The sequence below is a fragment of the Schistocerca americana genome, chromosome 7 (assembly GCF_021461395.2).
Source record: "Schistocerca americana isolate TAMUIC-IGC-003095 chromosome 7, iqSchAmer2.1, whole genome shotgun sequence".
NCBI lineage: Eukaryota > Metazoa > Arthropoda > Insecta > Orthoptera > Acrididae > Schistocerca > Schistocerca americana.
Window position 1 is genome coordinate 78,887,810 of NC_060125.1, and position 22,504 is coordinate 78,910,313.

General features: G+C 46.2%; 1 non-coding gene across 1 annotated transcript; it reads left to right on the forward strand.

Annotated features, from left to right (window-relative positions):
* The first annotated feature begins 18,843 nt into the window (after window positions 1-18,843).
* On the forward strand, window positions 18,844-18,916 carry Trnaa-cgc. The gene has a single exon. It is a non-coding gene; the product is annotated as a tRNA-Ala (tRNA).
* The last annotated feature ends 3,588 nt before the right edge of the window (window positions 18,917-22,504 follow it).

Consider the following 22,504-nt stretch of genomic DNA (forward strand, 5'->3'; position numbering starts at 1 on the left):
TCGAAAAGAAAAAGCTTTCTAACATTTCAGTCTATATTCGACGTTAACTAATTTATCTTTTACAGAAACGTTTTTCTTGCCATTGCTAGCCTACATTTCGTATTCTCCCTGCTGCGGCCACCATCAACTATTTTACTGCACACCTACCAAAACTGCTCTACTACATTTAGTGTCCCGTTTCCTAATCTTATTCCCTCAGCACAACGTGATTTAATGCGACTGCATTCAGTTGTCCTTGTTTTGGTTTTGTTGATGATCATGTTATATCCTCAAGACTCTATCCATTCGGTACAGTTGCTCCTCCAAGTCCTCTGCTGCCTCTGACAGAATTGTAATGTCATCGACAGACCTACTTCTTCTTCTTGAACTTTAATTGCCTCAGGAAATTCTTCTTTAGTTTCTTTTGTAAACCCTCGTCGCCAGTTTTGTCGAGGCCTCGTCGCTACTGCTGTGGAGGCCGAGTTGCCAGTGTTGTTACGGTAGGCCGAGTTCGTGAGTTCGTGAAACGGCTTCTGGTGCATTACACCGCTACGACAATTTCTCCCTGCCACTATTACGCAGATGTGCCCCAGAGTCAGGTAACAGGACAGGAGAACGAAGGTTTTACAACACTCCAACAAATTAATGACGTAGTCACACAAATGAGTTAAAAAGGTTTACGTATCTTTGTGACTTCTTGAATAATGAAGTCTGCAACACTGCATATAATATAACACAAAAAGGCCCTCAATGGCTAAGTACAAATAATCGTACGTAAACTTCACAGTACATAGCAAATGCAATTTACAACAACTGACTGTTTACTTCCAAGAGTTCACTCAACGACGTTCCCTGTCTAAGTCAGCTCTGGACGATGATCTATAACCAAGTGGGCGAGAGCTGCTCTTCTACCTTCCGAGAGGTTTCTGTCCGTTGTGGGCCGGTCGTCGGCGGATTGTACTCGGCCGGCAGTTGGCCGAGGCGAAGTCGATACCTTCATCCTCAGCGCCGGCCGTGGCGCTGGTGGAACTGGCGCTAGTGGCGAGTCTCTATGGCACTGGCATCAGCTGGAATCTTTGCGCCTGTGGTGCTTTTGCCCTGGCTGTGTCTTGTTCTGACGACACAGCAGTTTCCTTTACAGCTTGTCCATTGTACAAGTCGAATAACTTCGGGAATAGGCTACAACCCTGTCTCAGCTCCTTCTGAATGATTGCTTCCTTTCCATGCTCTTCGACTCTTATAACTATCTTCTAGTTTCAGTAAAAGTGGTATATAGTCTTCCGCTGCCTGAGTTCTACCCCTACTACCTACATAATTTCATAGAGTGTATTCCACTCGACATTGTCAAAAGCTTTCTCCAAATCTACAGACACTATGAACATAGGTTTGCCTTTCATTAATCTGTCTTCTCAGATAAGTTGTAGGTTCAGTATTGCCTTGCGAGTTTCTATATTTCACTGGAATCCAAATTAATCTTCCCTGATGTTCACTTCTCCAAGTTTTTACAATGATCTGTAAAGAATTCGTGTTAGTATTTTGCAACCATGGCTTATTAAACTGACAGTTCGGTAATGTACATATCTTTTAGCACGTGCTTTCTTTGACTTTGAAACTATTACTTTCTCCCTGAACTCTGAGCATGTTTCATCTGACTCATACTTCTTGTATACGAGGTGAAATAGTTTTGTTATGGCTAGCTCTCCTGAGGATATTAGTAGTTCTGAGGGAATGTCATCTGCACCAGCGGCCTTGTTTGAACTTAGGTTTTTCAGTGGAGTGTCAAATTCTTCTCTCAGCATGATATTTCCTATCTCATCTTCATCTACGTTCTCTTCTCTTTCCACATTATTGTCTTCAAGTGCATTTAATCCTTGTATAGGCCTTCAATATTCTCCTTCCTTCTTTCAGGTTTCCCTTCTCCGTCTGACTTCTTCACATTCATACAGTTGCTTTCGTTTTCTCCAAACGTCTCCGTAATTTTCTCCTAGGCGGCATCAGTGTTGGGTAAGAAAATGAGCATACTGGATGAAAAAAAAAGAAAAGTGCTGCTAACCTTTCAAGCCATGTTTCTCACGCATAGAAAAAGAAAATGTATGATATGGATAAGGGTTCTGAAACACTTTATGTAGACTTTACAACTCAGTTTCTTCAACGAATTACCAAAAAAAAAAAAAAAAAAAAAAGGATATTTTATAGTGAACTGTATCCATATGAATTGTTGCATAAGAGATACTTTAAAATAGGTTTATTTATCAGATATAAATATCGAAAATGTAACTAATTTTGGGTTACTGGTACTGAACATCATCTGGCGGAAACCAGTTTGGAAACATAATATGCGAAAGGATGTGTTTGCCAAATAAACAGTGCACCAACGCAGCGATCTGTTGGTGTGTTCGATGCTCTGGTGCTACATCAGTTGTATCTCCTTGAATGGTTTCTATCAGAAACAAGCCGCATAATACAATATAGGGCCTCGTGCCTTAGAATAAAGAAAGACATACCTTTGGCTGCTTTCAGAAGTTGAAAAGTTGACATAATGCGAACACTTTAACTCGGTAGTTTCAGCTGGCGCGTGCTTTGAGCTGTAGTTGCGTTAAATACCAGTCTGGCACGAACTAGCTCGTTTAAAGACACCACCAATCTCAGCAAGCAATTGCGCGGTAGCCAATACCGAATGCTTAGAGTTGTGCATTGCTAGTTGTTTTGTTTTCGTTCCGAATTTTTGAGAAAGTAAATAGACTAATCTTCCTCCACCACAGAGCTCTATTACGATCCCTGTGATGATGTGTGAGTACTGCTTTCGCAGAAACACAGAACATGGGGGTAGGTTGGCTGGCCTGTGAGAGGAAGGCAGGACCTGTTTCCCCGCACCACCGTGCTTCCTTCTGGCGATCTCAATTCTAGTTTCTTAACTTTGGCGCACGTTTACCGATTTATAGAGTCCGGGCTCAGCAATATAGCGACCGAAAAACGAAACCTGTGAGCCTTTGATCACGGCGAAACTCTTCTCCCAGCGCGGGAATAGAGTTATTTTCGATTCTTCCTCTTCGTTGAATACCTTATCGATTCTATGCTATAAATGCCCACGAAATGTCTAAATCAACATTCTGCCGATTTTGTAACTGTAGAACTGGGCGGGAAAGAGAAATGAGATAAACGTCTTAAATCAGAAAAAAAATTCTGTTCAACGGCAGGAAAATGCTGCTAGTTCTCAATAAAAATGATCTTTGTTAGAAGCTGAAACAGAGCCAACAGAAGAATGCAAGCAAAGACCACTTGGGAAGTTCTTACAAAAGTCAACATTACGGTCAAAAAGCCCACTAACTTCATCTTTATTTAACAATCAATTTCAGAGCAATGAGACTGTCTTCAGACACTTTGCGTGTAAACCTTCTAAATTTGAAGGTCTAATCATTTACCAATATAAATAAATAAAAAATGAAATAAAAAATTGATTCGAACTCCGACAAAAATAAATACTAATTTTGCTAAGTATAAAGGCTATACTTTAACGTCACTGATGACAAGATACAGTAAAAAAAAACGAACCAGCATATCGCATGAAGCTCATTCACGCAGGAAATGTTTGAAATACCCTTATGATTACGTTTTGTTAAGTTGTAGTTCTTCGGTTTAACGACAGTGTTGCAATTCAAAAAAACATTAATGTTGAGATGCGTCGCGGCTGAATGCTTTGTAGACGTTATAACGGTCCAGTTATATACATTCTTTTATTTCCAACTAAAATATTGATGTCAAATACAAGGCTGGGAAAATATGAATTTGAAACTGTTGCTGAGTGATGGTACAAGGGCGACATGTGAATAAAAAGATATTGTTATTAATAATTTTAGAAAATAATTGTTTCGTACAATAGGGAAAGAACTTTCGAGATGTTACCCAGATTCTGGTTCCTGGGAACGCAGTTCCCAGTAGAGCGAAGTGAATGGGCTGTGGAGGCACAAGACGATGGTCCGAAACGCAGAGGATCCACAACCTGCAGTTGCCCCGCAGGGACAAGCAGGTTTTGTAATTGGAAGAGAGCCGTTGCATACTATCCATTCTGGACTGACCGATACATATCTGAGCCAGAGTTATTGCAGTTATAAATGATTTCTTTTTAAACGCTGTTACGAAGTTATTGCTACCAGGCGCAGTGCGTGTAATATACACTCCTGGAAATGGAAAAAAGAACACATTGACACCGGTGTGTCAGACCCACCATATTTGCTCCGGACACTGCGAGAGGGCTGTACAAGCAATGATCACACGCACGGCACAGCGGACACACCAGGAACCGCGGTGTTGGCCGTCGAATGGCGCTAGCTGCGCAGCATTTGTGCACCGCCGCCGTCAGTGTCAGCCAGTTTGCCGTGGCATACGGAGCTCCATCGCAGTCTTTAACACTGGTAGCATGCCGCGACAGCGTGGACGTGAACCGTATGTGCAGTTGACGGACTTTGAGCGAGGGCGTATAGTGGGCATGCGGGAGGCCGTGTGGACGTACCGCCGAATTACTCAACACGTGGGGCGTGAGGTCTCCACAGTACATCGATGTTGTCGCCAGTGGTCGGCGGAAGGTGCACGTGCCCGTCGACCTGGGACCGGACCGCAGCGACGCACGGATGCACGCCAAGACCGTAGGATCCTACGCAGTGCCGTAGGGGACCGCACCGCCACTTCCCAGCAAATTAGGGACACTGTTGCTCCTGGGGTATCGGCGAGGACCATTCGCAACCGTCTCCATGAAGCTGGGCTACGGTCCCACACACCGTTAGGCCGTCTTCCGCTCACGCCCCAACATCGTGCAGCCCGCCTCCAGTGGTGTCGCGACAGGCGTGAATGGAGGGACGAATGGAGACGTGTCGTCTTCAGCGATGAGAGTCGCTTCTGCCTTGGTGCCAATGATGGTCGTATGCGTGTTTGGCGCCGTGCAGGTGAGCGCCACAATCAGGACTGCATACGACCGAGGCACACAGGGCCAACACCCGGCATCATGGTGTGGGGAGCGATCTCCTACACTGGCCGTACACCACTGGTGATCGTCGAGGGGACACTGAATAGTGCACGGTACATCCAAACCGTCATCGAACCCATCGTTCTACCATTCCTAGACCGGCAAGGGAACTTGCTGTTCCAACAGGACAATGCACGTCCGCATGTATCCCGTGCCACCCAACGTGCTCTAGAAGGTGTAAGTCAACTACCCTGGCCAGCAAGATCTCCGGATCTGTCCCCCATTGAGCATGTTTGGGACTGGATGAAGCGTCGTCTCACGCGGTGGCATGGCAAGCCGTTCCACAGGACTACATCCAGCATCTCTACGATCGTCTCCATGGGAGAATAGCAGCCCGCATTGCTGCGAAAGGTGGATATACACTGTACTAGTGCCGACATTGTGCATGCTCTGTTGCCTGTGTCTATGTGCCTGTGGTTCTGTCAGTGTGATCATGTGATGTATCTGACCCCAGGAATGTGTCAATAAAGTTTCCCCTTCCTGGGATAATGAATTCACGGTGTTCTTATTTCAATTTCCAGGAGTGTAATTGGAAAAATATACCCTTCGTTTTCAGTTCACTGATGAGTTGTTTATTTTACATAGTGAGCTGAATGAAAGTATTCTCATTTTAATTTTTGAAACAATTTGCGTAGTGTGCAGGTTTTAATTTTCTGTGTGAAACTGAGAAAGTTTTTTACTCTTTATTTTGTCATTTAGTACTCTTTGCTGTGGTTAGCACCGCTAGGAACGCCGGAATATTACTGAATACAGTCGTATTCGAATCCTAGGGCCGCGGATACGATTTTTGGACTGGTGCATTAAACTTCCCATTATTATTTTAGGCCCGTTATAACAGTGAATCACTCGAGACAAATTAGAATAACTTATATTCTTACAGAAGTTCCATGCTCTAGATTGAAGGCAGGCTTAAGATATTTTTAAATAAATTCTCGTTCCATTTCATTACTTTTTTTTTACAAAGGGATCTCCCACAGCGTGCAGATTACTGTATTGCCTTATTTACATGTAGCAACAACTCGTTAAGTGATTTTTTCGTGTGTGGTAGTGTTCTTTCGGACATGTCAGAAAGAGCAGACGCGACACATATACGTAACATTGCCTTGACGGAATCAATAATTATTGAGTGCAGATGGACTCTTCGTCCGACCTCTTGCGGTAATCAGCGTGAGACTTCGAGCAATGAGGGCAACGGACAGGGGGTGTTACGTATGTAATGTGCGACCAGCTGGGACTTTGGGATGGACGTGAAGTATGCTCGGATAGTCGAAGGGCGGCGACCGCTCGCGTAAAGCTGGAAATACGGGTTCCAGCCCCTGTCCGGCACAAATTTTCTCTTGTCACCACTGAAATCATTTCAATACCCGGCTACGGCTTAAGTTGAAATTTTAATTTCGTCATGTTTTGTGATTATTACCGACATGGCGAGCAAATAACTGTTTAAAACGTATGAAGATAAAAATCATACGTCAAGATGACAAATTCTATTTACTGATTACAGATTTCGGCTCGTTACCAATACGTCTTAAGATGTATATAAAATGTTCAGTGTGTGACAGTCATCATACACCGTCGTATTGTTCAGAGCCAAGTCGTCCTAAAATGAAAAATCCCAGCTGGTTATGTAAACTGAAAAAGTTGACCACTATTCAAGTGTTGTTACCGTGTCCATTGTGCCACATGTATGTACAAACGATCGATAGCGATGATAGTTGCATCTTCGCCGGCCGGAATGGCCGTGCGGTTCTAGGGACTTCAGTCTGGAACCGAGTGACCGCTACGGTCGCAGGTTCGAATCCTGTCTCGGGCATGGCTGTGTGTGATGTCCTTAGGTTAGTTAGGTTTAATTAGTTCTAAGTTCTAGGCGACTGATGACCTCAGAAGTTAAGTCGCATAGTGCTCAGAGCCATTTGAAGCGTTTTTTGCATCGTCCATGAATGAATGTAAACAAGATATCATTTCTGACATTTAGATCAGGAGGAAGCAAGGAGCTGTGCGACATCTGTCAGCCAGCTGGCCAACTGCAACTGTGTAATGAGCGTCACACACTGAACAACATTTCAGATTGATCTGAAGATGGCATGGTAATGAGGCAAAATCGATAGTCAGAAAAGAAAATTTGCTATTTTGACGTGCGATTTTTATCCGCACGTTTTAAATAACATATCCCGTATTTCCACTAACTGACAATGTCAAAGATTAATATAACGGTTTGCTAGCTTTCGTCGCGGACTTGTTAAATGGTACGGTGTAATGACGTGTTACACAAACTCAGAGTTATCAGATGCCCATTTGATGTGTGCGTTTAGGTACTACACGGTAATCGCCATTCCGCACAGCTTTTGTATAGGTGCTTAACATCAATCTCTTGGCAAGAGGAAGTATGATGCAACTGACGGTCGCCATATGGAGCAAGGAACGTTGAAGCCTGCTTCCTCAACTGAAGAAGGTCTAGAAATACAAGAACACCACGACATGAGAGAGAGAGAGAGTTAGTAATTCAGTTCACGACGACTCCAGTGTCATCGTAAGGTAGGCAGATGCGACAAGCGATCTTAGCGACATGATTGGCTTGTGAGTATCGCACGACAACCTGCCGTGTCCATACTGTTTACGACACTGAGCTAGGTGACGCAGTCAGAAACTCGACTCGACTCGTGTTATGGAACATGCTGGTTCAAGCCCCCTTCCTACTGTCCCAATTTTTTTCTTCGTTATGTCCCTAACTTGATGTCGGGATAGTTGCTTTGGAAGGGAATGAATGATTTCGTTCCCCCCGTTCCACCAACGCGCGATTGTGTTTCCTCTCGAATGACTATGAGTATAAACGACCTGCTGGATAAAGTCGGGAGATGCTGTACATTAGGCGTTTGACCATCGAATAGACTGCCTTATGGACGACATAGTAATTAGCATATCTTGCACAGAGGAACAACTGAAGGAACTGAAAACAAATGCAGGCCGCTGTGGCCGAGCGGTTCTAGGCGCTTCAGTCGGACCCACGCGGCTGCTACGGTCGCAGGTTCGAATCCTGTCTCGGGCATGGATGTGTGTGATGTCCTTAGGTTAGTTAGGTTTAAGTGGTTCTAAGTTCTAGGGGACTGATGACCTCAGATGTTAAGTCCCATAGTGCTCAGAGCCATTTCAATTTTGAAAAAAAAAAGTGATCAGGATCGAATGGAACCCTAGCTCGGCATTTCAAAGAGTACTCTACGGAGTTGGCCCTTTACTTAGATTGCACTTATCGCCAATCTCTAGCCCAGCGCAAAGTCCCAAGCGATTGGAAAAGCACGTATGACTCCTGTGTACTAGAAGGGTAAAAGAACGGACCCACAGAATTACCGACCATTATCCCTAACACCGTTTTGCTGCAGAATCTTTGAACATATTCTCAGTTCGAATATAATAAATTTTCTTAGGTCATGAAGTTTTTGTCTATCAATCAACGCGGTTTCAGAAAGCGCCGCTCGTGCGAAAGTCAGCTTGCCATTTTCTCACATGATGTACTGCGAACTCTGGATGAAAGGCAACAGGCAGATTCCATATTTCTAAATTTCCGGAAAGCATCCGACACTGTGCCCCATTGCAGGCTGTGATACTAGGCGAGAGCGCATGGAATAGGTTCACAAATATGTTTGACTTCTTAAGCTAAAGAACCCAGTAGTTTGTCTTCGACGGTGAGTGTTCATCAGAGACAAGGGTATCGTCAAGAGTGCCACAGGAAAGTGTGATAGGACGGCCGTTGTTGTCTATACACATAAATGATTTGGTGGTCAGGGTGAGCGGCGGTTTGCTGATGATGCTGTGACGTACGGTGAGATGTCGAAGTTGAATGAGTGCAGGAAGATACAAGATGATTGAGACAAAATTTCTGGTTGGTGTGATGAACGGCAGTCAGCTCTAAATGCAGAAAAATGTAAGTAAATGGGGATGAGTAGGCAAAACAAACCCGTTATGTTCGGATTCAGCATTAGTAGTGTCCCGCTAGACACGGTCACGTCATTTACATATCTGGGCGTAACGTTGCAAAGCGATATGAAATGGAACAAGCATACGAGGACTGTGGTAGAACAGGCGAATGGTCCACTTTGGTTTATTGGGAGAATTCTAGAGACGTGTGGTTCATCTGTAAAGGAGACCGCATATAGAACGCTAGTCCGACCTATTATTGAGCACTGCTAGAGAATTTTGGATCCGTACCAGGTCGGATTAAAGGAAGACATCGAAGCAATTCAGAGGCGGGCTGCTAGATTTGTTACTGGTACGTTCGAACAACACGTAAGCGTTACGGAGATGCTTCGGGAACTCAAATGGGAATTCCTGGAGGGAAGGATACGTTCTTTTAGAGGAACGCTACTGAGAAAATTTAGAGAATCGGCATTTGAAGCTAACTGCAGAATAATTGTGTTATCTTCAACATACACTGCGCGTAAAGACATCGAGGATAAGACAGTAGAAATTAGACCTGATATGGAGGCAGGAAAGGAAATGAACAGTAATGGTACGGGATACCCTTCGCCACCCGCCGTAAGGTGGGTTGCGGAGATTCGATGTATATGTGGAAGTATATGGCACTGTCGTATACAGAGTAGTCTTAACGGTAGAAAATTTTAGCGAAATGCAGGAGCGACTTGTAAGCCAGAGAATTTTCTGAGAGACATAAAACATATGAAGAAACTTCAACAGTTATCCAGTCAGATCCCACACAAAGGGAGTGTGCTTAGTTAAATAATAATCAAGTATCCAATCGCGTATTCATACTGAGTACGTAATCACAATTTCAACGATAGATTGAAAAGTCAGTCAAATTAGTAGGGCAATTTAGACATTGACATCAGTTTTCCCCGGCCATCGGGAATCGCCAGTGGATTGCTGGGACGTATCACTTTTCATGTTCACCAATCAATTAAATTAGAAAAGCCATACAATGGCGAAAATCAGTCAAGTTTGCGGTTATCACGTTCAAATTTTCTCTGCAGACACGCGGAGGCAGCAGTTTCTCCCGTTTTCGTTGTCCTGGCACCACAACAGGTTACCTTACTTAGACGCCATGAGGTCGAGCCCCCACGTCGCCCTGATGCAGTAGGGTCTGTCTACACTGCCGTTCGCACTTAAGTTGGAACTTTTCTTCACTCGGAGGAGATGCTGCATCAGAGTTTAAAAAACCACGGACAGATGTTTTCTGACCACCATTCGGTTGCTGATCTTAGAAGTTATCACTTCGTTACTGGCAAAAGCGTACGAAGCACCGCCGTTTTATTGTACATTAGCTGGCTTCCATCACATTGGAATCAGCGTTGTGTGGTGTCAGTCAGTTTTAGTTGGGATGCATCGCGACAAAATGCTTGTGGCTACTGAGCCGCGCTCATTCCAAACTGTGCCTTTTCGTGAACTTCGCTGTCTATCTGTGTTTGGTTTCCCGCCCTTGTTGCGGTTCTTCTTCCTTATATGTGTGGCACCAGCGATGTGTATCGATATTTGCACAGTGTACCATCTTTGGTTTTGCGCATATAGTTTCCGGCAAGGGGGTCTGCAGGCAGTCGGTCGGTTCTTGCGGACCACGGAAGTGATCTCCGCGCGGTGCAGTCGGCAGGGTGAGCTGGCGGCCCCTGCACAGTGTCGGAGCGTGTGTGGAGCTGTCCGATCGCTACGAGCTTCGGGGTGGTTCACCGATCCAGGCCGTCAAAAGTTGAGTAGTGGTTCCAACTACCCAAGCTACTTTCATTTATGTTGTGTGGTTCGTTTCGGTGCTTCGCTGTTGGGGAGGTTTACCTGTGACCAACACCATGTGTTTCTATTGCTGAAATTTAGCCGCCACGCGGTGCAATTAACTGTATTGGTTGACTACAATTCAAGTGCACCAGCGGAATTTTCTGCCTTGTGACCGTTAGTGTTCCGGTTACCTGCTCCGCCCACTAACGTAACTTCAGGCAGTGTTCATTTTGGGTGAAGTTAACTATATTACCGTATTTCTAATTCAAGTGTACAAGCGGAATTTTCTGCCTTGTGGCCGTTAGTGCTCCGCTTAGCTGCCCTGGCCACTAACGTAATTTCAGACAGCATTCTTTCCTCACCTATTGTCACTGACCAACATGGTGTGTGGTTTTGACAGCTTAATAGATATTTGATTGTGGATAATCACATTCGTAACTTATTGTATTTGTGTTCTCATGTACCTATTGGTGGCAAGCAAGTCGTTTTATTGGTCGGCCCGTGGCTGTCCCCTGGTTGGATTCCGACGGATCAAGTGTAGTTGGGCTTACAATCTGTCTCACCTGAGTGAACGAGGGCAGACCGACCGCCCGGGAGGCTTCTCAGTGCCATTTTCTTTATTGTCCTTCTCACCGGTGGTTAATTGTCTGTTTATAATGGAACGTAGCCAATTATTTAAAAAGTTCTTGCTTTTACTGGATTTTATGTGTTTTTGAATTTTGGAAAATCAATTGTGGGCCTTCAGCCACTTAAAAAAAAAAAAAAAAGAACATTGCGGCCTTCTGCCTTTGAAAGGTTATGGTAACAATACATTGCGGGCCTTCAGCCGTTTGTATTGTATCTTGTTTATGTTGGTCTATTCACCCTTGCATTGAGGCTCTCAGTCTCGCTGTACATATATATATTTGCAGTTTTAACTGCATCTTTTTACTTGAGATTTATCTTGTTGCTTTAAGGTTTCTTCTTTGGAAACCTTCACCCACGAAATAATTGCCTTTTAGAAAGTCGTAGTTCTAAAGGTTTTGATTTAAAGGTGTTATTAAATTACAATAAATTACAATTTTGAGTGAACCTGACGGACACCTTATTTCGCCCTTTCCACAATCCTAATCACCTGTTCTGCCCAGCAGGTTTAGCGGGCGTTTCAGCTACTTCGGCCGTGTTTATTACGCTATTGCCCCACTTGCACTGCGAGCATCGGTACCAGATTTTCATCAGTACTGACGTAGTAAGCATCGTCGCGCTACCCCTGTCTTTACGTTCGAACACGTTACTGCTCACGAACAACCACAATCCTTCGTCGTTATTTACCGCTTATCTCCGTTCCGGAAACACCAATCTTTAGGGATTGGAGACGTATCATTCTTTTCTTACAGTTTTGCTGTTGTGACCAGTGGAAACTACTTTCGTCCGGCAATAACTATGGGTTCTTTTATTGCTATGGGAGAAGGCTCATCAAACTAGAAAGCATGAAATATTAGTTTAAAAAAATGGAAATTTGTGGTAAGGACTATGGGACCAATCTGCTGAGGTAATCGGTCTCTAGGCTTACGCACTACTTAATCTAGCTCAACCTAACTTACGCTAAAGACAACACACACACCCATGCCCGAGGGCGGAGTCGAACCTCCGACGGGGGGAGCCGCGCGAACCGTGACAAGACGCCCAAGACCGCACGGCTACCCCGCGCGGCAATATTAGTTCACTTTATTACATTAATAAATAACAGATTCACTTTGAAATACTTCTTCGCCACGCGACTGCTGGGTAATTTACAACTGCCCCTGATAAGCAAAGCATTACGTGATGCACTTATTAACTAACTAATAAAAAAATACCCGGCTAATTAAAACTGTGTGCCGGACCAACACACGAACTGGGGACCTTTGCCTTTCGCAGGCAAGTGCTGTACTACCTGAGCTACCGAAGTACTGCTCACGACTGTTCGTCACAGCTTTACTTCCGCCAGTACCTCTTCTCCTACGTTTCAAATTTCATAGAAGCTCTCCTTTAGTGCACATGCACGTCAAAGGCAAAGGTCCCGAGTTCGAATCTCTATCTGACATACAGTTTTAATCTCCAAGGAAGTTTCATATCAGTGCACATTCCGCTGCAGAAGGAAAATCTCATTCTGGAAACATCTCCCAGGCTATTGTTAAGCCATGTTGGCGCAGTATCCAGGAGTGCTAGTCTTGCAAGTTTCACAGCACAGCTTCTGGGAAGTTTGGGAGGTGGGAGGTGAGAATCCTGCGGAAGTAAAGCTGTGAGGAAGGGTCGTGGATCGCGCTGGGGTAGCTCAGTCAGTCAGCCTCTGGCAGAGGGACAGAACGGACACGCTAGTGTTCCCGTGTGCGGAGCGGGAGCTCGCCTTGTTAACGTCCTGACGGTCGTTGCTCACGTGCCGACTTAGCGTCTACGACACGTGGCTAACCGTTACCGTAAATCTGCACTCCGATTTACTTTCTGCGACGACCATACCCGACCCAAAACACTCGAGGTGGAGCATTTGCTTCGAGATGAAGTCAATATCCCAACGACGAACATCATAGGAATACACTTGTCGGTCGTGGACAACACAGTCTGTATTAAAATCGTTAACGACGACGCTTGCGAACGTATCCCGAGCGAGACAAGCAGGGACTCCGCTTCTGTCATGCTGACGGTGACGTCCGGATACATTGGAAATTTGTGGTAGGGAATATGGGACCAAACTGCTGAGGCCATCGGTCCCTAAGCCTGCACACTACTTAATCTAACTTCAACTAACTTACGCTAAGGACAACACACACACCCATGCCCAATGGAGGACTCGAACCTCCGACGAGTGGAACCGCGCTCTCTGGCACGGCTAGCAATGTCGGGGTAGTAACCGTCGACAACTCAGCCTCAGGCATGCGTATGACACGATTTTCGATTTGCCATTCGAACTTACAGCACAGGAAGTCGTCGCGGCCCTTCGACCATACGGCACAAAAAATGGTTCAAATGGCTCTGAGCACTATGGGACTTAATATCTGAGGTCATCTGTTCCCTAAACTTAGAACTAGTTAAACCTAACTAACCTAAGGACATCACACACATCCATGTCCAATGCAGGATTCGAACCTGCGAGCGTAGCAGCAGCGCGGTTCCGGACTGAAGCGCCTAGAACCGATCGGTCACAGCGGCCGGCCATATGGCACAGTCCATGGCCATACTGAGGAGAAATGAACGCGTTTTTGGACGTATCCTGTCCCAAACCGGGTCGACAGCCACCTTCGTCCTATCTACAAATCGGCGAATGCCGTGCAATAGATATGTATGACGGCCAGCCTCGGGCCTGTTCCAGGTGCAGCGAAGATGCCTACACAGGCAACGGCGTATTACGCAATTTCCAGCCGACAACGGACAACCCGCGAGCCGCTGCCTAGGCCGCTGCTCTCGCTTCTCCTGACGCCTCGCAACAACGCCCGGACGTCACAAGTGAGGCCGATCACACCCCAACTGAGGGGGCCTCGGATTGCCCGGCGCATCGGCTGGCCGTCGACGACCCTGCTCCGTCGGAGCCGACGCTGCCGGCTGCTGACCCAACGCTCGGCAACAAGGTGGAGATCGACTCGCTCATCGTCCCTGCGGCGGTCTTCTTGCCAGAGGACACGACTCCCTGCCGTTGTCGGACACGGAAGGTCGCGTAAGGAAACAACGTTCTCCGAAATGTCGCCAGAGGGCGCGACGACATCCACCAGTGTGCCTGTGCCCGTCTCCGAAAATATCCTTCAGGAAACAGAACTACTTAATGTACATAGCACAGCCGAAACTACACCAAGAACCACTATTCCATCTTATGAACGATAGATCGGTGCCCGTCTCGACGATACGGCATGAAGGGAAAGTTGAGGAACAGAACCCGTTACGGGGCCCTGCGTCGTCGAAGCTCAACTAATGATACTGTCGCCTGAACAACCTGGGGGCAAGTAGTATGACGTTCCATAGCGACCCCACGTCCTTCCACTGAAAGTGGATCAGCCTCCAGCAGTCCACCATCAGGCCTATTGGATAGCAACAAACAACACAAACAACATCCATTCAAGGATGAAAATCTGCCTAATTCATGAGATGTTCTGGGCTTCTAATATCGATTTCGCCCTCCTGGAGGAATTTCACTTGGCCAGTCTCCCGCATGTCAATGGTTATACTGCCTACACCTCTGCATGTGATCCCATGGGTCGTGGAGTAGCCATTTATGTTCGCAAATGGATTGCTGTCATCGATGCTCCACATATAAAATTATTCGTCGGTAAAGCAGATGCCAGACTGAGATTCATTGGAAGAATCCTAAGGAAATGCAATCCGAAAACAAAGAAGTAGGTTACAGTACACTTGTTCGCCCACTGCTTGAATACTGCTAACCGGTGTGGGATCCGTACCAGATAGGGTCGATGGAAGAGATAGAGAAGATCCAACGGAGAGCGGCGCGCTTCGTTACAGGATCATTGAGTAATCGCGAAAGCGTTACGGAGATGATAAATAAACTCCGGTGGAAGACTCTGCAAGATAGATGCTCAGTAGCTCGGTACGGGCTTTTGTTGAAGTTTCAAGAACATACCTTCACCGAGGAGTCAAGCAGTATATTGCTCCCTCCCCCGTATATCTCGCGAAGAGACCATGACGATAAAATCAGAGAGATTAGAGCCCACACAGAGGCATACAATCATTCTTTCCACAAACAATGCGAGACTGGAATAGAATGGAGAACCGATACAGGTACTCAAAGTACCCTCCGCCTCACACCGTCAGGTGGCTTGCGGAGTGTGGATGTAGATGAAGATGCTCAGGGGGTGGCGCTCACTGGCATGAAGACATGCTTCATTAATGCCTATGCCTGATCAGGCACCAACCAACGACACAGCTACCTTGTTTTAACGGTGGTACGAACGCTGGGTGCTAGGAGGTGGCTTTAACTGCATTTTGCACCCTAAAGATCAGGTTCCACACTATGTTGCGTGGCACGAACTACGTACACTATTACAGGGCCTACTGCTCCACAACATGGCGACCGTTCTAGCCATATCTTTCTTACCAGACATTCTGCAAGCCATTTAAACAGGATATATGTCTGACGGATTACATCTGCGATACGGAACGGCAAAGGCAGTCCACTGACCTTTTCCGATAATTGCGCTTAACCTACAATCTGTATGACGCACCTGTGTGCAGTGGAAACGGAGTGCTTCTCATCTGCATGACACGGCTCGTCGCCAGCAAGGCAATGAGAGATGAGCAGGCTTCAAGTGACGCCTTCCCAGCTACCGCTCGACTTTGACATGGTGGATGGAACTGGCGACCCGAAGGACACTGATGATACACAGGAAGGACTTGATTGGATGGCATCGGAACATCTACTATGCGTTTCTCCAAGATCTGGAAGCTCAGCGGCCAATCCCAGACAACCAGATGGAACGGAAAAGACCTAAGGCGAGGGTAATTGTATTGACACAACGCAAATAGCAGGTAGTGGTGATACGCAGGCAGCGCCATGATCAGGCGGGATTGTAAATTCCATCCATGCATCATATAATCTACGACGGACGATGGCGTCGTCGACATCTCATCGACACTGTGGCCATCCCTCATGGCCCACAGATGTCACTCTGACCTCTTTAACACCTTCGTTAAACACTACCAACATACTTACAGGGAAGAAGATGCCAATGCTGATGCAGACTTCATCTTTCATTACGTCACATCCACCATCAACTCATACAGAGGCGGATACTTTAACAGTGGGGGTCACATGAGCCGAAGTTGATTACGCAGTCGATAAGGATGTAGTCAACAGATTTTCCGGCATCGACAGCTTACGGATTGAGTTTAACCAAGCCTTCTGGGGGCTCACTGCATGGCAGTGAACGACTATGTTCCACGAACGGATGACATCTGATCAAGCAGTCCATCCGCCTTGTTAAGGGGCTCATCATTCAGGTCCACAAACCGGCCTGTGGTTCGACAGTCATAAAGTATAGACCACTCACCCTGCTCAACGCAGATTACAAGATCTTCGTTCTCTTACTGGAGATAGGTTAACGTACAGATTGCCACAGAGGAATGCCATGATTCGATTGCGATGGCGGCGACCTGCAGGCTTCGTGCAGCGGTCGTCACTATAAATTTCGATAGCTCCTTCGACAAAATGCGCCCCAGTTTCCTGTTTTCAGTGGATGCACGCATGGGTATCCCTTCATCGACGTCCTCCAGCGCCTTTACAGTGTATAGTTCACGAGTCCCAGTCAATGCACATGTGGCAGGGCCGGAAACCATCCACCGCTCAATATGGCAAGGTTGCCCCTCTCTACCTTCCTCTTTGTTAACTCCGTAGAGCCCCCCACTGGGGGCCTGACGACCGAGGTCTCCAGACTTCGACATCACACCTTCACTGCCAGGCATACCCTGATGACCTCCTCCTCCTCTGCTATGGCTCCAAGATTCGAGTAGTCTCGAATTGCTTATGGGGATGCGTCCAAATCTTCTGTGATCTACATCAGACAGGAAAGTGAACTGGCACACCTGCCACTAGTGTGGACAGTCCGATACCTGGGCATTACCTTTACCCCCACCATCACACACACAGCAGCGACGAATTCTCTGTTACAAGTCACTCGCAACGACGTCCGCGAGAACCTCCTGTCCACAAGCACACACTTCAGCGCATTAATTTGGTTAACTGTTACGTGGCATCAAGTTTGGTCAATGTCACACAAGTGCTCTCTCTGCCGACGGCTAATGGGTAAAACCTTCAGGTAACGCTAGGCTATTATCTTGCTGCTGGTTCCATTTTTAAAGTCAGTTATGAGGCACTTAGTGTGAAGTACCATCTCTATTGATATCCGAGCAATATGGTACAAGGTAGTCAATAAGAAATCTGTCACATAACAGTGTCTGCACAACATCGATTTTTAGTATTCCGCTCTTTGTCTCCTTTGCCACGAACTTGGCACTGATGACAACCGTTTGACCTGCGCCTCTTATCAGCGATTCGTGTAGCAAATGACTACCCGCTACAGCCGAGAACCACCTGACGCGATCGAACTGCGAATGTTTTTGTACCTGGAGGACACATGTTTCCCCGCCGCCAAATATGACGCCATTACGAGAGTCAAGGAGTGGGCTGTCAGTTACTTTTTCTATGAGGTACCAAAATTCCGCCACGACTATTGGACCTATTTACGAGCAGCCCATGCAGCACTCGAACACACGCCACGTTACCGGTTTTTTAAAAAATGGTTCAAATGGCTCTGAGCGCTATGGGACTTAACATCTGTGGTCATCAGTCCCCTAGAACTTAGAACTACTTAAACCTAACTAACCTAAGGACAGCACAAACATCCATGCCCGAGGCAGGATTCGAACCTGCGACCGTAGCAGTCGCGCGGTTCCACACTGCGCGCCTAGAACCGCTAGACCACCGCGGCCGGCACCGGTTTTTATTTACCAATTATCTTGGAAGACTGTTTATTAGATCTCCACTTAGTTGGGGATTGCCTCGAGCTGAGGGCACATACACCCCCTCTGGCTGTTTCTGAGTTTCAGCCGCCTATAATAGATTCTTCCCCCGACCCCTGGTGATGGGATAGTTCACCGTAAATACGCTAATGCTTTTTACCCAATCTTTTTTGCCTACGTAGATGACGTCTGTTCCACATAATTTCAAAATAATTGTAAAAATACAAAAATAAAAACTAATAAAGATAAATAACTAAAAAAATTCTCCCACTTCTGTTGATTCCCGTGTCTCTAACTTTCCTATGCAACACAGACTCTGTGGCAGCGAGGAGGATGTTGTGGCCAGACCTTGGGATTCAACCCCTACCCACACTGCTCCCTGAGGACACACTAGTCCATTCCTACACACACACACACACACACACAAAAAAAAAGGCTCTGTAGTGCACTTATCCTCGAGAGGCAAAGATCCCGAGTTCTAGTCTCGGTCTCGCACACAGTTTCAATCTGGCAGGAGGTTTGTTCTCTTATAGAACAAAATATAACATTTACGAAAGTACATTTTATCTAAGGCGTTAACTGTCACTGTTCTAAACGATGATGATGCTGTAGGTGAGGTCACTAACTGGGGCAGAGCTCTTCCATGCTCACCGAGCGAGGTGGCGCAGTGGTTAGCGCACTGGACTCGCATTCGGGAGGACGACGGTTCAATCCCGTCTCCAGCCATCCTGATTTAGGTTTTCCGTGATTTCCCTAAATCGCTTCAGGCAAATGCCGGGATGGTTCCTTTGAAAGGGCACGGCCGATTTCCTTCCCCATCCTTCCCTCACCCGAGCTTGCGCTCCGTCTCTAATGACCTCGTTGTCGACGGGACGTTAAACACTAATCTCCTCCTCCTCCTCCTCTTCCATGCTCGGCTGTATTTGACCTCAGTGTGAGGGCACTGCAGGTGGGTCTTCAGGAGCGCCACTCACACCATACTTCGTTGCGGATTGCAGTGAGCCCTCGTTAACATCTGTGGTATCGATATGCACTGCCAACCTTCATGTAGCACAGTGATCTCTGAACGATACCACATCTGCCAAGTACTTTCCTTCCTATAGACATACAACTGTGTGGCAGGAAATACTGAATTGTAAGCTGATTTCATTCTAATCGTGTAACAGACTACATCTCATTTGTTATGTTTTAGACGAATCATATAGCTACTTTGATTTACTTAAAATTCATGTCCGTTACTGGTCTGTAGTCCCCTCCCTCCTCTTTCATTTTTTATGTTATTAATTCTGGCATAGAAACACTTGCACTAAGTGAACAGCTCTGATGTCCACACAGTCAGTGGACGCAACGTTAACAGATGAGAAATCCTTTATCTGATACCAGAGAAATGGTGGTAGGTAGTACAGCTGATTCTTTAGTTCATTCAATATCTACATCATCTACAACCAGCATAAGATCGAAGTTTGGTGCAAATATTGGGTTTTGACCCTCAACACAAACAAATGTAACGTATTACGCACATATAGGCAGAAAAACACACTTTTTTACAATTGCACTATTGCAGAACAATCACATCCACTTGATATCTCAGAGAATGCGTAAGAAGCGATTTAAATGGAACGACCACATTGATCGAATGCTAAACTGGTGTTCGTTGGACGAATTCTTAGGAAGTGTAGTCCACAAACGAAGGAGGTACTTACAAAATCCTCTTTCGACCAATGAAAACTGCTCATCACTCTGTGGTCGGTACCAGATAAGATTGATGGAGGAAATAGAGAAGATCCAAAGAAGAGCAGAGCAATGCGTTCATCTTGCAGGGATTCATTTAGTGAGCGTGAAAGCGTCACGTAGATGCTTATCCAGCACCAATAGCACAAGCTACAAAAGAGGCGTTGTGCATCACGGCGTGATTCATGGTTAAAATTTCCAGAGCGTACGTTCATAAAAGGATATACCAATGTATTCGCCTAACATATATCTCGCTGAAAGACAATGACAGTAAAATCAGAGAGATTCGAGAACACATCGAGACTTGCTCACGGAGTTTCAACGAGGCTCACAATTTGCAGTATTCTCCCTAGAATTGATTGTTGTCTTTGCATCAAGGACTGAACGGGAGACTTCGAAAATATTGTGACAAACTAGACTGCAACTTTATGGACTTGAACGGTATGTGCGAACTGTAGAGTCCCCCTAAATGGGTCAGGTGTGCACTGAACATCAGAGGCTGCTACCCAGACAGCTGACCGTGTGTGACTTGCACACAAGAAACTTTTAGATTAGGAGACGGTCCATCCAATCCCGATAACGATGTATGCAGGCGATCCGGAAGTATCAGAATAACGTACGAAGAAATGTACGCTACAGGAGAAAGTATTACAATCCTAGTGGTTAACTGACGAAACATTCACAGCAAAGAGGTGTCCGAAAAAGCTGTGGACTTCACTTTATTCTAGGTACAGAAAGCTGGTCAAAACCAATTCCTTATAATACTGAGATTTTTGGGGGAAGTTGAAGCGTGTATCGAAAGGATACGCTAATGTGAAATCGAAATGCCATATTTGTGGCAGTAGACAAGAAACTCAGATCCACATAGGTACAATTTGAAAATGCATGCCAGGATGTGCGGGCAAGTCTCAGTATCAGGACGAGCATAAAACTGTGACTCAATCCTCCTATCGACTACCAAACTCACCTCCTAATGTTAAATCCCAGTACAGTAGCACCTTATTTCCACAATCATACTGTTACTATCAGAGGATACTTTAATCATCCAACAATCGATTGGGATAGTTGCAAGTTTTGTTAGTGGTGGGCGTGACACGGCATCCTGTGAAACATTACTAAACACATTCTCTGAGAACTGTCTACAACAGCTGGTTCGGAAGCTCAGTTATGATTGAAATATTACACACACATCAAAAAAAGTTTTGCATCACCTCGATTCAGAGATTTCCGGAACCTGTACAGAAAATAAGAATAGAGATCAACATAAACATCATTTTCGCCCTTATTATTGCTCATGAAAACCACACATTGCATGTTGTACCACCATAAAGAGAGACCTTGAGAGGCGGTGGTCCAGATTGCTGTACACAGCGGTACTGCTAATACCCAGTAGCACGTCCTCTTGCATTGATGAATGCCTGTATTCGTCGTGGCATACTATCCACAAGTCCATCAAGGCACTATTGGTCCAGATTGTCCCACTCCTCAACGGCGATTCGGAGTAGATCCCTCAGAGTGGTTGGTGGATCACGTCGTCCATAAACTGCCCTTTTCAATCTATCCCAGGCATGTTCGATGGGGTTCATGCCTGGAGATCATGCTGGCCACTCTAGTCGAGCGATGTCGTTATCCTGAAGGAAGTCATTCACAAGATGTGCACGACGGAGGCGCGATTTGTCGTCCATGAAGACGAATGTCTCGCCAATATGCTGCCGATATGGTTGCACTATCGGTCGGAGGATGGCATTCACGTATCGTACAGCCGTTACGGCGCCTTGCATGACCACCAGCGCCGTGCGTCGGCCCCACATGATGCCACCACAAAACAGCGGGGAACCTCCACGTTGCTTCATTCGCTGGACAGTGTGTCTAAGGCGTTCAGCCTGACCGGGTTGCCTCCAAACACGTCTCCGACGATTGTGTGGTTCAAGGCTTATGCGACATTCACCGTTGAAGAGAACGCGATGCCAATCCTGAGAGGTCTTTTCCGCATGTTGTTGGGCCCATCTGTACCGCACTCCATGGTGTCGTGGTAGCAAAGATGGAGCTCGCCATGGACGTCGGGAGTGAAGTTGCGCATTATGCACCCTATTGCGCACATTTTGAGTCGTAACACGACGTCCTGTGGCTGCACTAAAAGCATTGTTCGACATGGTGGCGTTGCTGTCAGGGTTCCTCCGAGCCATAATCCGTAGGTAGTGGTCATCCACTGCAGTAGTAACCCTTGGGCGGCCAGAGCGAGACATGTCATCGGCAGTTCCTGTCTCTCTGTATCTCCCCCATATGCGAACAACATCGCTTTGGTTCACTCCGAGACGCCTGGACACTTTCCTTGTTGAGAACCCTTTCTGGCACAAAGCAACAATGCGGACGCGATCGAACCGCGGTATTGACCGTCTAGGCATGGTTGAACTACAGACAACACGAGCTGTATACCTGCTTCCTGGCGGAATGACTGGAACTGATGGGCTCTCGGACTCCCTCCGTCTAATAGGCGCTGCTCATGCATGATTGTTTACATGTTTGGACAGATTTAGTGACGTCTCTGAACAGTCAAAGGAACGGTCTCTGTGATACAATACC